Source organism: Giraffa tippelskirchi, chromosome 14 (genome assembly GCF_054371585.1).
Source record: "Giraffa tippelskirchi isolate mGirTip1 chromosome 14, T2T-mGirTip1v1.2.pri, whole genome shotgun sequence".
Taxonomy (NCBI): Eukaryota; Metazoa; Chordata; class Mammalia; order Artiodactyla; family Giraffidae; genus Giraffa; species Giraffa tippelskirchi.
Genome location: NC_137288.1, coordinates 68,323,816 through 68,341,442, shown reverse-complemented (window position 1 = coordinate 68,341,442; position 17,627 = coordinate 68,323,816). Strand labels below are relative to the sequence as shown.

Here is a 17,627-nt window from a genome sequence, read left to right as displayed (position 1 = left end):
AGAGAGGGAAGGGTTCGGGGACAAGTTCAGATCCTGTCTCAGCCCCTTTCTAACCAGGTGACTTGGGGCAAGTGGTTCAAATGCTCAACAAAAAACAGGCAGGACACCACCTGCGGTGCATGACTGTTGAGAATTAAACATAATACAGAATGTTAATGCACTTTATTTCTATAATAATAACTGTGGTTTTAAAAAACTTACCATCTGCCCAGCACTACTCTCAACACTTTATATACATTAATTCATTGAATCCTCCACAGATATAGAGAACTAGTGGTTACCAGTGGAGAGAGGGGAGGAGGAGGGGCAGACGAGAGGTACGGGATTAAGCGGCACAGACCATTAGGTATAAAATGAGCTCCAAGAATATACTGTACTACAGTGGCAATGTAGCAAACACCCGAACTAGAAATGGAATGTAACCTTTAAAAGCTGTGGATCACTATATGGTACACCTGGAACACACATTACTGTATATCAACTATACTTCAATTTTGAAAAATTATTTAATCCTAACAACCCTGACATGAGTTCTTCCTCAGCCTGCTTTATAGAAGATTTGCCCAAAGTCACATGTGAGAAGTAGAAGGGGCCCTTAGCCATGGCCCTGACTGTGACCACCGCCCCGGATTCGTCCACCCGGAGGGCGAGGTCTGCATCTAACTCTTGAATACCCAGCACCTGGTTCTCAGGAAGTCTCCTGGGAGACTTCTAACCTCTGGGCGCCTGTAACCTCTCCAAGAGCAGCAGCTTTTTGGAGATTTTTGGTAATCGCCCCGGAATGGCAGGTTCCAAATTATCTTAAATACCTAAATGAAGCTTCGGCTAAGATATTAAAACCCTGAGCTAGAGCTAAAGAGGCAAGACATAAGAGCAAGCATAAAGGAATTCCCATGACCCCAGAATAAATTCCATCCACAGTTCTGGACACAAGGTTCCCGTTGGAAAACTGACCCAGACGGCGTCTCAGGACCCAAGGCCACTCCTGTAGCAGGGACACCCTCGCATCGGGAGATCATCCCCATGAATGCCACCTGACACCTGGACCGGGCCTCCAGAAAAAGGCAGGGCAGGGCTTTCCTCTCACTGGACACACCCAAAACCAGCCTGAGGACGGCTCTTTCTACTGGGCAATGTGGCCTTCGCTTTGCTGTGAGCTGAGGCAGCCAGCACTGGCTCCTCTTGCACATTCCTTTCTCAAGACAGTTCTTGAAATCTAATGGCTCTGGAAGGCTGACCCCTGGAAAATGCAAAATGAGTGCTTGACAAGCTAAGTGAGTCAACATCACAGACTATGACACCCACCAGATCATTTCTCATGGATCACCTTTTGTATTTCTTTCTTCCAAAAAGCACCATTTGAAAATATAACAACAACAACAAAAACCCTGGAGTCATTCAATTTGGTTTATTAAAACTAAGATGTAGTGAGAGGGTTTGGGCGTTATGTGCTGGAGTCAGCTTCACAGTATCACACTGACCTGTGACCCAAGGCCAGGATCAATACCACCTATTTTCTTAATTATTTTCACAATATAAATAAGAAACAGGGGTGAAAAAATAAACACATGGCCCAGGAAAAAACAAAAGCAACTTGGGCCATTAAACATTACCAATGATCCCCAAGCAAAACAAATAGATTCCTATGTTAATTTAAAAGATTTAGAGTGAAATCTTGATTTTCTGTAACATTCTTTGAAAGTGTTAGTTACTCAGTCGTGTCTGACTCTTCGCGACCGCATGGACTGTAAGCCCACCAGGCTCCTCTGTCCATGGAATTCTCCAGGCAAGAATACTGGAGTGGGTTGCCATTTCCTTCTCCAGAGGATCTAAGTATTTTTTAAGCTGCTACTATGCACTGCCATCTCAGCGGTAAAGAATCTGTCTGCAGTGCAGGAGCTACAGGAGACACAGGTTCGATCCCTGGGTGGGGAAGATCCCCTGGAGGAGGGCATGGCAACCCACTCCAGTATTCTTGCCTGGAAAATCCCATGGACAGGGAAGCCTGCTGGGCTACAGTCCATGGGGTCACAAGAGTCAGACACGACTGAAGCGACTTAGCATGCACACATGCACTGCCCGGTCCAGAAGCCTCGAAAAAGAATAAGACACACTTACCTACCCTCAAAAGTCTCGGTCTATTGGGGAAGGTCATGCGCTAACTGAATAGCAACACAAGCATAGCCTGTATTGTAATGTGGGGAAAGCATGAGATGGGGAGGAGGGATCCTCAAAAGCAACTCCAAAATGAATGAATGCCATACAGTGTCATGATGGTTCGTGGTGGCATTCCTGGGCATCAGACACCTCACCCCATGGTCTCTTGGCTGCCAAATTTCCAGAAGCCAAGACACGTCCAGGGCCACCATTTCTTTCAGCTGCCAGTTACATAGCTGTCAGCCTGCCCCCACCCCGCTCCCCCACCCCGAGTAGCTGTGATGTCTATCCACACCTCGTAAGCCAGGATTTTTCATCAGTTCCTAATGCCTGCTGGAGGCTTCCCTGGTGGCTCAAAGGTAAAGAACTGCCTGCCAATGCAGGAGATGCAGGTTATGTTCAATCCCTGGGTCGGGAAGATCCCCTAGAGAAGGAAAGGGCAACCCACTCCAGTATTCTTGCCTGGGGAATCCCACGGACAGAGGAGCCTGGTGGGTTTACAGTCCATGGGGCTGCAAAAGACACAACCTAGCAACCAAACAACAATGCCTGCTGATCTTGACCTTCCCTTTCCTAGGAGATGAGGGTCCACCAACCTACCTATTACTATCCCACCTCTAGCTTTCTCTGCTTTTCTGAGAAGCTCAGCACATCTGCGTGCTATAGAGGACACAGCTCAGAACGCTCACAGGCAGAGTGAGTGGTTGTTACAGCAACGATGGGCACGTCAATTACCACGTACGCATATGGTAACTTATGTACACAGGGAGCCCTCGATTTGTACAGTTGTACAAGACCATGAAAACGACCATGCAAACCGAAACCTTGCAAAGTTATCTTATCAATGGAAAAAACCGCAACTGTTCCATGACCTCTAAAAACTTGTTAAAATATTAAAAACTCTTGTCAGGTTGTAAGTGCAAAGGGAAATTTTTAAAAACAGTAAAACTCCTACCATTTGAAACACTGAGCATTGAAATGTTTTCTTTGTTAAAAACATATCATGAATAGTTTAAAAATGCCAGCTTCTTAGAGTGTAACTGACAATACAAGGAAGCACCTTGTCTATGTCTTGGCCAGTTCTCGTACAGTCGGGCGTCTACATCTGTGGGTTCAATATCCTCGGATTCAGCCAACCACAGACTGAAAACATTTGGTTGAAAAAAATCCCAGAAGGTTCCAAAATGCAAAACTTGAATTTGCAGCGCACCGGCAACAATTTACATAGCATTTACACTGTATTAGGTATCATAAGTAATCTAGAGATGGTTTCAAGTGTACATAGGTAGATGTATGGAGGTTATATGCAAATATTATGCCATTTTATATAAGAGACTTGAGCATGCCTGGATTTTGGTATCCTCATGGGTCCTGGAACAAATCAATTCCCAGAAGATATAGAGGGACAACTGTATTTCTTAATTGAATTCACATTAAACGTTTTGAAGCGAACAACTCAAAGGCATTTAGCACATTCACATTGTTGTATAAGCACAATCTCCATCTAGTTTTCAAACATTTTCATCACTCCAGGAAACCCTGTACCCGTTAAGCAGTTACCCCACCCTGAATTTCCCTTCCAATGTTTAACTCCTTTGCTGCACCTTGGTCTTAGCTAGCCTCTTCCCTCGCAATTTTTGACGTTTTTGTAACATGTCACACTGGTTTATCACAGGAGGACAAGGAGGAAACCCAAACGCACACTTTGGTGTCTGTGAATGAACTGAGTGTTGTGTGCAACGACCAATCACTGAGACTCTACAGGAAGTGGTGTGATTGGTCACTGATCACAAGGCACATCTGTTACTTATATAGCGATTTGTGAACTGAAACATGAGCATTAAATTGAGTGTTCTTTATGCAATTACTCACAGTTCAGTTAACACCCTGGAATAACTGAAATTTGAATTGTGTTAAGGGACTGGTATTATTTAATGCATGGTAACAAACTGCTGCATCACCAGAACTGTGTAAAGTGAGGAACGTCTATATACGTGGGCATACAGTAATATAAGGGCTTTCCCAGGAGGCCCAGTGGTAAAGAACCTGCCTGCCACTACAGGAGATGTGGGTTTGATCCCTGGGTCGAGAAGATCCCCTGGAGAAGGAAATGGCAACCCACTCCAGTATCCTTGCCTGGGAAATCCCACAGACAGAGAAGCCTACTGGGCTACAGTCCATGGGCTTGCAAAAGAGTTGGACACAACTTAGCAATGGAACAACAACATAGTAATGTAAACGTATATGCACACGTTTATGTACAATTCATAGGTCGTGTATAGTCAGTAGTGTGAGAATGAGCAGCACTGCACTGAACCAGTGCCACCGCTGCTCCATGGGGAAATCAATACGCAAAACGCAGGACCTGCTCTCTGTCCCACTCAGTGGGTTCTGGACCCACAGTCACTGAGCGTCCGGGTGCACAAGCCAGCTCAGCCTGACCCTCATGAAGAGCATCTTCGACCTTTCTCATTCCTTGTGACCTCAGACACCAGATCACGGGCTGGTTTGGGGCCTGGGAACAGAGGCTGAGCAGCTGGAACAGCAACAGCCATAGGCTCAGCGTTTCCCTATGACATTTGTATATGACCTATTTTATTTGACCATACATATTTTTAGAAGGAAAACAAAATGACCTCAAAATTGGGCCTATGAGAGGGCCCTGAGCAAGAATTCCCTAGAAATGTATACTATTCACTGTACAGAAGTTTTGTCACACATATGCAAGGGCCAAAATTTTCAGGTTATAAAATGGCATGTTAAGTTTCAGGTTGATGAGCTATTATAATAACTGTCTTTTTTTTTTTAAGACTTCCCAGGACCCACGCCTCTGTAGAGAGACACACGGGCTCAGTTCTCCAAGTGCTTCACCCTCCACTCGGTACCGCCTCTGACACAAGGGATATGTTATCCCAGTGCAGTGTTGGGAGGGGGAGGAGGAGGAGCCAGAGGAGAAAGGAAACTATACACCCAACATTATTTCCAAATGAATTATTGGCAGCTTGGAAAAAAATGTTTAGGAAAAGCAAAACAGAGAAACGGATAAAATCAGGCTTGGGATGAAGTCACTACATAACCAACCAATCAAGGGACACAATACACAGACTCTTCGCAGTTGTTAAGCTCCCTGGCGGCCAGATCAACATGGGCAGCTCAGTAAGAGGGCTAACCACTTGCTTCTATACTAATTTAAGATAATATCCCCATTCATTTCATCATGAATAATTCACCCACTTTCCAAGAAGCACCAAATTAAACAGAAAAAAGTCTCCTACACTGGATCCTCCCCATCTCCTGGTTTACTGTTGACACTTGCTACAAAATAATTGACAAGGGCAGAACCAAGCATCCAAAGATGTTTAAAAAGGCATCTGTCCTCCGACAAAAATTCATATAATAGAAACAGAATTCTGAATGCAGTTCTCTCTTTCATGATGCCATTCTGTGGGCTACTGACACTCAGATACACAAATATCTGATTTGCACATGGAAGCCCGCAGGTCCTCAGTGCAATGAAAACACAGTGGCTTGTTACTTAAGTGACACTTGAGTAAACCTAGAAGCACTGATTTGAAACCTCAGCCCTCATTACCCAAAACAAAGTATCAGCTCTTTCCACGACCAGGCACTCCAGATACCAAATGCAAATTAAGCCAATAGAACAAAACCCGTATTCAGAAGGCGCAGATTGCAAAAGCCTTGTTCTGAGTTCAGCCATTCATGGGCCCTAAGGAGGACACGGCCTGGGAGAAACACAGCTGGGCCACACTCAACATCCCCAGAAGCCACGCTTCTTTTACAACCGAAGTGTTTGGTTCCACTTATCTTTCTCTTTAATCGGTCTCCTTTCCTGCTTGGCTCTGTAACGATGAAAACTGACATTTCACCTAAAAGAATGAGACAGACGTTCCCTGATTGCATTTTTTGAAGCTATAGAGAAACTTCTTAAAATCAATTTTTTTTTAAACACCCTAAAAGAAATGCCACACGCTAACATCCATTTCCTTTAACTCCTGTATCAGTGAGGTGGGTAAAAGAAGGTCTTTTCTTAGGTTTTTTTCCAAAAAGCCAAATTACCTTTGAATTGAGAGTTTGGGATTAATATATGCAAACTGTTATGTACAGAATGAATAAACAAAGTCCTACTGTGTAGCACTGGAAACTATATTCAAAAACCTGTGATAAACCATAATGGAAAAGAATATTTAAAAGTGTTTATGTATGTATAACTGAGTCACTTTGCTGTACAGCAGTAATTAACACATTACAATTCAACTATACCTCAATAATAAATAAGTAAAATAATGGTGGTTTGATGGTTCTGGGAGGAAAGAAAGTAAGCCAAAAAATAAGGTTTGTTAGATCTTTGCCACCATCAACAGGGTTTACTCCCACCAGAGAATATGGCTTACACAAGAGTCAAAATCTCCCCTAGTGGAGAAATAGGAATATTTTAGCCAAGTCTTAGCCTGGGCAATGTCTCCAGCGTGGGAGGGGTGCCCAGAGTGCATTACTGCCACCCACAAAACCCAGGTTTAGGGTACCGTGCTGGTGTGGAGGGGGTACAGGACCTGTCCTTACAGATCTGTCCACTGAAGCGTTGTGTCACCCGGGAAACGCCCTTTCCACCAGCTACCCTCATAAACAGGTGCAGGAAATGCCCACCACACTCGTCACTGCTCTGGCCTCCAGAAGAACTGGCTTTCCGAAGCCACCGTCTAACATCATAACCCTCAACTTTCCAAGAGAAATTTCCGAATGAACCAGGATGACTGCTAGGCAAGGATGTGCCCTTCACCACGCAACCGCTGCTAGACCCCGCCTCCATCCAGACCCCGCCCCATCCAGACCCCGCCCCCAGCCGGACTCCGCCCCCACCCAGACTCCCTCCCATGCAGACTCTGTCCCCAGTCAGACTTCGCCCCCAGCCAGACCGCCTCCCACCCAGACTCCGCCCCCATCTGGACTCCGCCCCCAGCCAGACCCCCGCTTCCCCAGCCAGACCCTGCCCCGCCATCCCAGCATCAGGCTGGCAAAACACTCCAGCATCTATTCCGGTGAACACACAGCTGTCAGGAGGACGTGGGGCCTGCCTGCCTTCAACTGAGCAGGCCTCACGCCAGCAATTGCTCTCCTTGTTCTGGCTGCCAGGAAACTGAGAACTACCTGAAATCCATTTCCTAGCCCTTCCTTACTGGTTCTGTTAATCATTCTCATTTTATTGGGCCTTCACTTTTATTATAAGCTGTCCCATTATTTTCCATAGCAAGTGGCCTACCAAACAACCAAAAGTGGGATATCACATCTCTAATTGAGGCTGGGTGTCCATGAAGGGCTTTTCTGCACTGTGCATGGACACTAATGTAGCCGCTCAAACTACTCAATCTCAAAACTCAGAAAGACCACCTCACACCTCTTTGGGTCTACTTCAAATACCCAGGCCAACGTTTAAGGATATAACACTTTTCCATTCACGTAGAGATAAGAAGTTGCAGAACAAAGAATAACATGAATCCTGGAGAATCACAGGAACATCATGACTCAGCCTAGGTGGGCAGATGCAAGAACAAAGGATTCCGACAGTAAGAAGTTTGTCACAACCAAGGACACCGCCTTCCCAATAAACATCAACCAACGGCACTGCCTTCCCTTTAAACATAAAAGAAGTCTGAACTCTATCTCAGATAAGGTGGGTTCTTTGGAACCCTAGTTCATCATCATCTCAGTCTCCTGGCTTCCTGAATAAAGTCACTGTTCTTTGCCCCAGCAACTCGCCTGTTATGCAAGGAGCAGCACAACCTTGGACTCAACAACATGAACACTTCCAAATACCTGTCACCCTCGTCTGGCACACCATCCCAGGTCTGTATCTGAGACCACTCCTCTCTTCTACCATCTGCAGACCTGACTCCAGTATGTGCTACTCAGAAGAGAAGGTCCTTGGGCTCAATTAAGCTTAAACTTTAGATAACATGTCACACATGTCCTGACTCACTTCAACCAGATAAAGACCCGAGAATTCCTGCTATTGTGCTGAGGATGCAACTTGGGGCTCTGACTTTTGTCTCTGACATCCTTTGCGAATAAAAGAGCACGGCACTTGGCCTGGAGCTGTATCCGTTCAACTACACAGGTCAGCTGTGGGTTCTCCCTTTACTCCTCGTGGGAACGGAAGGCTTCTCCCACTTGGAATGGCCCATGCGTTCACAGCCTGCTTCCAGACTCCAGATGAATTCTGGCCAAGGATTCAGCAGTTCTGTGTTCTAAACACCACTTAGCACAGAGCTGCCACCTCTGACACACCATCCCTGACACTAAGTCACAATAGTCTCACTTCCTTCCCATCAGAATAAAAACCCACAGAGCTGGAGGGTTACGTCCTGTGTCTTGGGAACAAAACAAGCCATCATGTACTCACCTTATTTTTTTCTTTCTTCTTTTTTTTTTTTGGTAATTTAAGGAAGATTTCTAAATTTTTTTTTTTTGGTAATTTAAGGAAGATTTCTAAATGGTTTGCTACTTGAGATGTCACGGTTTGATCTGCAATTTTATGAAGCACTGACCTTAGTGCTCTGAAGATTAGAACCTTAAATGGCTGATGTGAAATCAGTAGACGAGAAAAACCCCAAGCTTCTAACTGCCACCTGCTGTTCTTCCACACGCCAGTTTGCTGCACTGATACCAATTTTGCAAGGCTGAGAAGAGTTCATGTCTGGACACAAACACATTCCGTGATTGATGGACCTCAGGACAGACGATCATATGGTTCCACCATGAGAGGAGTAACTCATGATAGCACGGAGAAGCAGAGAGCTGGCTTTGGAACGCACTGAGGCTCCTTGTTTTCAACAAAACTCACCACGACGCAAAATGTAGCTTTACACGAAAGCCAGGACAATGCATTTCAGGTAAAGACGACCACAGAATGACTTTTATCATCAAACCTCACTGTAAGGTGATTTAGCATTCAAACATAATCCTCATACAGCTATTGGTGATAAAGTATCCCCTAGAGATGGTGGCTCAGATGGTAAATAAATCTGCCTGCAATGCAGGAGACCTGGGTTCAACCCCTAGGTTGGGAAGATCACTTGGAGAAGGGAAAGGGAATGGCTACCCACTCCAGTATTCTTGCCTGGAGAATTCCATGGACAGAGGAGCCTGGCAGGTTACAGTCCTGAGGTTGCAAAGTCCATGAGGTTGCAAAGAGGCGGACATGACTGAGCGGCTAACACTTTCACTTCTCACTTTCAGAGATGAAGACAACATACATAAAAAGACTCAGACACTAACAGTAGGTTTTACCAAGGAGTTCCACTGGGAAGAGACCAGATCGTTCCAGTAAAAGCAGCCCCAAAATGTAAACACTTGGCATTCCCAAAACCTAAGGCCTAAAATTCTAGATCCTATGAGACAAAGCTTTCTAACAGAATTTAAAGTGTGTGGGCATGCCTTGTTTTTTTATTTTTGTTTTAGGGGGTTTTCCTTGCTTCTTTGCTTTTTCAGTCAGACCTCATGTGGCCTGGCTTCCCTGGTGGTTCAGATGGTAAGAATCTGCCTGCAATGCAGACTAAGTTTTTCACCTGGCATGCAGGATGTTAGTTCCCCACCAGTGACTGAACTCATGCCCCTGCATTGGAATGTGTGTGTGTTAGCTGCTCAGTCATGTCCAACTCTTTGTGACCCCACAGACTGCAGTCCACCAGGCTCCTCCATCCATGGGATTCTCCAGGCAAGAATACTGGAGTGTGTTGCCATGCCCTCCTCCAGGGGGGCTTCCCGACCCAGGGATCGAACCCGTGTCTCTTGCATCACAGGCAGATTATTTACCATCTGAGCACAGTCTTAACCACTGGGACTGCCAGGGAAGTCCCAGGGCATGTCTTATTTTATGCTCAAATAAGAACACTAGAAAATGCCCCCAGTGAAAAATAGAAGAAAATATGGAAATGGTTACAGGGAAACTGCAGAGACATTCAAACTCCACTAAAGATTTGCAGCCTCACTGTCTCAGCAGCCAGGAACCACGTGGGTGAGGGTTCCGTGTGATGCTGGGGGTGGGCACCTCCAGCCAGATGCCCTCCCAAGGCTGCCCTTCTGCCCTTCAGACCAGACTGGGGGGTGGGGAGGAGCTAATCCGCAATTAGCTCCACCCACCTGTCCAGACCTCACTTCACCCCACTGCCTCCCACCCTGGGCAAATCCAAGTATGCCACATCCTCTGAAGGGACCCTGGTACTTTCTGGCCTCACCCCTGTGTCCATGCTACCCCCCACCGCCCGGGATTAACACCCCCATCCCCACCCCACCTCCATTTTTCCATCTTTCAAATGCCTGCCCGCCCTGCAAAGCCAGCTCACAGTGCAGCCTCGCCGGAAGAGACAGCCTCCCTCTTTCCTGGACAGCACAGGCCCCAGGCTGCCCTGGGCTCTGTGACAACACAGACGTGCACAACACTGAGTAAGCAACCAGAGGGGCTGACAAATAAATCAGAGAGTGTGCGAGTGAGCGGGGGTGAGAGGGGAGGGGTGAGCGAGAGGGGAGGGGGGCGGGAGAGAGGGGAGGGAGCGGGAGAGAGGGGAGGGAGCGGGAGAGAGGGGCAGGTGCACGTGTTCTCCCTGAGGGCACACTCCTCCAGCACCGGCCACGAGACAGTCTTTTCTCCCTTTCCCAGCATGCACCTAGCAGCCAGGCCCTCAGTAAGACTCCCCTGGATAACCGTGGCCCTCCTCACCTGGCTCCATGGCCCTGGGAGCCAAGCGCAGCTCAATAAACACCAGTGGACAACCAGCCCCTCAGGGACTAAGAACTCGGACCAATGACATCACGTTGGGAGGAAGGAAAAGAATGAGGAATAAGGGCTTCCCCAGTGGTCCAGTGGCTGAGTCCATTTTGCAATGCACGGGACACGGGTTCGATCCCTGGTCTGGGACGATCCCACATGCCGTGGAGCAACTGAGTCCGTGCACCACAATTCTTGAGCCCACGAGCCTCAACTACTGAAGCCTGCGTGCAAACAAGAGAAAGCACCCCAAGAAGAAGCCCGCACATCACAACTAGACTAACCCTTGCTCACCGCAACTAGAAGAAAAGCCCGCATAGCAATGAAGACCCAGCACAGCCAAAAATATATACATAAAACTATTAAAAAAAAAAAAAAGAGGAATAAAAACCTCCTGAACTACAGCTTAACCTGTAACACATCTAGAAAAAATGTCTGAGTCTATATATATTTACAATCAGTGGACACTCTGAAATTTTCAGGACACGCCTAGAGCCTTCTAAGCTGTCAGCCCAGCAGTTGGGAGAGGCTCAATGCTGCCTAAGTTTACAAACACCACCTAGCCTTTGTTTTTAAACTCACAGGCCATGAATGGGCTTCCCTTGTGGCTCAGCTGGTAAAGAATCTGCCTGCAATGCAGGAGACCTGGGTTGGGCAGATCCCCTGGAGAAGGGAAAGGCTCCCCACTCCAGTATTCCGGCCTGGAGAATTCCAAGACAGAGGAGCCTGGTGAGCTACAGTCCATGGGGTCCATCTTGGAATTCTCCAGGCAACATGTGGACTGTACAGCCCACAGGGTCGCAAAGTCAGACACCACTGAGCGACTGTCACCTCACTTCACTTCAGGTCATGAACAGGGAAATTCTCTTTGAATTTTTCTTTCAGACTTTCCTTCTAGGTGTTCGTGAAAGAAGCAGAGGCAACAGTCTGCACTACAAGCCTACACGCTTCTCATGTGTCACTAAGACAGCTCCAAAGGTATGGGGTCTGTCACCCCCAGCTGCCTGGTCTCCAGGCCCCCCAGGATCCCGCCACCCTATCCAGTCCGGCCCTCGGCGTGTGATCCACTGGCAGAGATGAAAGCCATCTCTGCAGGGGTGGCGTCCATGGAGCAGGGACAGGAAGATGAGCCCTGAAGTGTGATCAACTGAGAAGAGACAACAGGGTGCACTGCAGCCAGAGGACGTGGCCAGAGCACGTGGAGCACACGGCAGCGGCAGGCCGGGAGGGCCGGGGCGGCCAGGCGAGGCTGCCCTGCAGCTGAGAAGGGCTTTTCGCAAGCTGCACCAGAGATCTGGGCCTCTACTTTGCACAACACGGAGACAGGCACCGGCCACCCCAGTGACCGCGCCAAGGGAGGAGGGGAGGAGGGAGTCAGGCTTCAAGAAACCATGCCACAGGCCTGCCTCCACTGTTCCCGAAGCGCCGGGGGTGAGGGCTGCACATCCCCCGCTAACATCATACGAGGCGGGCAGCAAGCTGTAAAGACTGGCTCCCACGTGCAACATCCAGTAGGACTCCTCCAATCTGAACTGACTTCAGACCTGCTATTTCACTCGTCTACAAAACACAGACCACTTCCTTAGTGCGTCAGCGCTGGTTATGTTTGGAGAGTGGATCTGAGCATTCTCCCCCAGCGAAAATCATACGATGTTTGACCTCTGTGTTGTATCAGCAGACGATACGAAAGGACAGGCCAGAGGAGGGTGGCCCCCAGCTGTGTCACATGCCTTTATATGACAAAACTTCTTCAAGTGAAATACCCACCACGGAAATGAATGTATACAGGCCTGAGAGACTTGGCGGTATCCAGCTTCATTTGGGGTGGGGTGGTAGTCTTTTATTTTTTTTCACCCAGCCTGGAGATAACTATTTTGTTACTCCTGCTTTTCAAGAAAAACCTGCTGCGATACCAGTTAGTCTAAGGGACAAGGACAATTATGAAATGTTATTACTGACCAGCTATGATAGATTGGAAGGCTGAGTCAGGACAAGTACCTACCACCATGCCTTATGCATTTCTCACCAAACAGCTTGCTATTTCTCAAGATCACTGTGGAATGAATACTTCTTGAAAAATTCCTATTTGAAAAAGCACCATGCTAGACAGCATGTAATTTAATGAAACTCACTACCTTCAGCAAAACCCACGTTGCCAAGAGCTCACAGCCTATGAAGGAACCTACCTACAACCATCTCTGCTTCACGGAAATGTCCTCCTATCTAAGCAACACTTGCAACAGGAATCCCTGACTGTATCTTAAAACGGAATCTGTTCACATGTTGCTGACACTCCACTGAAAACAGGGAACGCATGGGATCTTTTCCCTCTCGTACTAGGGAAGTGAAAAAGAAAGTGTTGGCTGCTCGGTCGTGTCTGACTCTTTCCAACCCCATGGTTTGTAGCTCACCAGGCTCCTCTGTCTTGGAATTCTCCAGGCAACATTACTGGAGTGGGTTGTCATTCCATTCTCCAGGGGATCTTCCCGACCCAGGGATCAAACCCACATCTCCTGTATTGTAGGCCGATTCTTTGTGACTGAGCCACCAGCAGAGGTACCAAAATCTGTGACTTCTTAAATCCCACATAAATCAAAAGGTTGATGCTTTGCACTGCACCTACCTAAAATGCTACTGCTTTTGTGCTGCTAAACAAACTGCAAGTTCTTCTGGATCAAGAATATTCTCACTTATCTTCTCCTCTCCATAACACTTGATAGCACTGTGCCAAGTGGCTGATGGAGTCAGTCCAGAAAGAGCAATTCTTGCTCACCTTCACTTACTCAAAGCAGTCTAGCAGCATTCCTCAATGACCTTTGTACCTCATGCCTTTCCCCTGAATCAGTCCCATCAGAATCGTCTTGCCTACTGCTCTCTACATGTCCTGCTCAGCACTGTGATCTCTGCTATGCCCCTCATAAGACCTGGGCCTTGGCATGTAGTCAGGGCTTCCTTGGTCGTTCAGATGGTAAAGAATCTGCCTGCAATGCAGGAGACCTGGGTTGAATCCCTGGGTTGGGAAGATCCCCTGGAGAAGGGAATGGCTACCCACTCCAGTATTCTTGCCTGGAGAGTCCCATGGACAGAGGAGTCGGGTGGGCTGCATCCTGTGGGTCCCAAAGAACTGGACATGACTGAGCGATCAGCACTTTCACTTTCAGCACATGGTGCCCCACCAGACCCTCTCCTACTTCCCAATTCCAACTAACAGATGCTTGGCAATCTTTCCTATGTTCTACGCACAAACCCACCCGCTCATCCCAGCAGGTCCGAATCATCTGGGTCACACGAGCCCATCATTTATCTCACGTGCAAAGCCTCCACCTGGGGTGTCCGCGTGTTTACCCTCCGTGCGGCCGACACCCTCCAGCTGGTCAAAGTGTCTCAAACTGGAGAGGAAGATGCTGCCGGTGCATCGTGGCGCCTGCCCTGACTCCAGCCCCTCTCATCCCACCTCTTACCCGTACCTTTAACTTGGTTCTTAGAAGGCTTGTCTGCCACGCTTGGAGCTGACAATAAGCTACGAAAAACACTTAGCACGTGGAATGACAGAGTGACGAGTTCCAGAGATGACACTGAGCGAATGAATCTGACACTCCATACCTGGAGCCAAAGAGCTACGGCGTGGGGCACTTACAGGAGGGCAACACAACACCCCCTCCCGGGGCACGGGCGGCCTGAATCTTCTAAGCCCCCAGAAGTAAGCGGTTGTCCAGGAGCTTCTGTGGTCTCGGGCAACATTCACAACAACCCTACAGGCCTATTTACAGGAAGACAAAATCTCATGCCATCGTGTGGTAGCGGAACACAGCCCAGCAGCTAAGAAGGCAGCTCCTGGAGGCCTACGCTAGGATGAAAACGCTGGCCCTCCTTCTTGTGGCTGCAGTAGCATGGACAAGTTACATAACCGTCTCCAAGACGGCAATGGCTCATCTGTAAAATGGGGATAAAGCTAATACGTACAGTCCTGGCTCACATGAAGATTAAATGCATAAATCCCTGTCAAGCCCTGAGCAGTGGTGCCTGGTACAGAGGAAGCGTCAATGAACGGCGGAGGTATCAGCAGTTGATCATCCTCCCCTGGGTGCTAACCACACACCAGTCCCCACTGGGCAAGCGACACATACAATCTCACATCTCCTTTTATAAATGAGGACCCAAGGATCCTTTTATGGGGTCCCAGAAGGTTCAACAATTTGCCCAAGGACAGAGAAGTGCACATGAACTCGACATCTCAGAGACTCCAAAGCCTGAGCGCTGTCCACTCTGTTGCATTGGAAGGTTCTGGAACCTTCCAGAGTGCCAAATTCTGGTCACCACACTTGAAGAGAGATGCAAACTGGCAGCCAGTCAGTGGAGGGCCTGGTTCCGGTGGAGAGGGTTCCCCAGGTGGGCAGGAAGGACCTGGAAGGTTGTCACGTAGACACGGGCTCAGCCTGGCTCTCTCTCGGCTCCTATGATGGAATAAGGGTTAGTCTGTAGAACTGACAAGAAGGCTGATTCCTCCTGTACTAGTCTGCCAGGGCTGCCATAACAAAATACCACCCACGGGGTGCCTTAAACAACAGGAATTTATTTCTCATGGTTCTGGAGGTCAGAAGTCCAAGACGAAGGTGTCCACAAGGCCGCTTCCTCCTGAGGTCTCTCTCCTGGGCTGGCAGACGGCCACGTGATTGCTGTGTCCTCACAGGGCCCTTTCTCCTGTGTCCTCCTGATGTCTCCTGCCCCCTTCTTATCAGGACACCACTCAGACTGGACAAGGGCCCACCCTAAAGGCCTCATTTTAGCTTAATCATCCCTATTTCCACCAAGTCACATTCTCAAGAACTGAGGATTAAGGCTTCAACATAAGAATTAGTGGAGGGACACAATTCAGGCCATGACCACCCCTCAGACGAAGGAAGACTTTCCTACATTACTATCCCAAGTCTGGAATGAGGGGCTTCAGGGGGTACCGGATTCCCAGCCAGCAGGGACACACAAGCATCAGCAAGACAGTCAGTGAACAGAGAGGCTTACCTGCTTGGCTGCTGGGCCGCACCATCTCCACTCAGGCTCTCATACAGACTCTAAGTCCACAAGTCAATGGAGTTTTAGGTCGCTGTTTTCTAAGTTTTTTAAACAACACACTTCTATACAAACAAAACAAAATTCTACAAAAGGAACAAGCAACAAAGTCAGAGATTGCAACGGCAGGGCTTCCCTGGTGACTCGGTGGTGAAGAGTCTGCCTGCCGCTGCAGGAGACACGGGTTCCATTCCCAGCCCAGGAGGATCCCGCATGCCACAGAGCAACGAAGCCTGTGTGCCACAGCTAGAGCTTGCGCTCTAGAGCCCGCAGCCGAAAGGACCGAGGCCCGTGCGCCCTAGAGCCCACGCTCTGCAGCGAGAGAAGGAACCCACACACGCCAACTGGAGAATAGCCCCCGATCCCTGCAACCAGAGAAAAGCCCTTGCAGCAGTGAAGACCCAGCACAGGCAAAAATAAATAATTTTTTTAAAAAGGAAAAGAAGTTCAAGGGCAATAAGATAAATCAAGAAGATATTCTCTGGACAATACCACAAAGATGAGAAAGAGCAATTCACCAAAGAACAGAGAAGGAACCCACAAAGTCCACAGGAGCTCAGGAGCTGGTCGTATTGAGCTCACCTCATGATCCAGTGACAAGGACTTTCAGGTCCCCCGCTCCCAGAATAATTTACACTGAGAGTAATACCTCCTTACAAGGCCCCTCAACTGTTCACATACAGTTTCACTTGTGACTCAGTCTTGGGAGCTCTGGGCAATGACCACTAAGTATAAACACAGCCTCAGAGGAAGAGAAGGAATAAAAGATAATGCTGAGGGCATGGCCAGGGTTCCCCCAAGACCTGAAGAACACCCCCAGGTTCTACAGTTCTGTCTAAAAGGCTGGCAGCTCCTAGCGGGAGCTCCTGTTCTCAGCGGACGCAGCATCTGCCATTCACCTTTCTGAGGTGCATTTCACACCATCTGAACCAGGGGCCTTCTAAGATTCCAATCTTATGACCTTTAAGCATCATACCATCTTATTCAGCGCCCATCAGCCACTTCTAAAAGCTTTCTCTCCTAAATCAACAACTCATACTGGTCACGTTTTCTTCAGGTTTTTTCCTACAAACTAGAAGTATGCGATTAAATCTGAATGGAGGAGGCGATGCATATGAATGAGGCTTTCTCTGAGGCCGAATCCTACAGACTGGAGCAGAGGTTAATGTACTTCTTATTACTAGACTGGGAGCTGGAGAAAAGTGAGGCTTCCTATGTTTCACTTCTGTATCCATAGCACCTGGACCAAAGTCCAGCAAACAAGGAGTGCAATAATCATTTGTTGAATTCAAGAAGATCTGGCTTTTATCTCACAAATAAATTGGAACATCTCACAGCAAAATATCAAGTAATAAGAATAGTAATAAGCCAGGATCAACCTAACTGCTATACTTCAACAAATTTCACTTTCAGCTTCTCCCTGGCCAAGTAAACAACAGAAACCAAGTTTCTGCTTACACTGATTTCTGGAGGAAAACATTTAAGAAGTTATAACATGGATATTGAGTAATAAACACACACAGCTGCATTTATGCAAAAATGCAATAATGAAGTCCTCATGGTTCTTTCTTGTTATAGCAGAGGGCATATAAGTAACATTAAACTTCAGCCGGGTGAGGCC

At 47.8% G+C, this 17,627-nt stretch overlaps 1 protein-coding gene and 1 long non-coding RNA gene across 10 annotated transcripts in view; both read right to left on the bottom strand.

The window, feature by feature from the left end:
• The window catches only part of NEDD4L (NEDD4 like E3 ubiquitin protein ligase), a 429,120-nt gene that overhangs the window by 305,385 nt on the left and 106,108 nt on the right, over window positions 1–17,627 (bottom strand). The gene's annotated exons all lie outside the window — the stretch shown is intronic.
• LOC145534750 (uncharacterized) lies at window positions 8,608–15,208 on the bottom strand. The gene is made up of 2 exons (XR_014074944.1): window positions 9,988–15,208; window positions 8,608–9,197 (listed from the first exon to the last, which is right to left on the bottom strand). It is a non-coding gene; the product is annotated as an uncharacterized LOC145534750 (long non-coding RNA).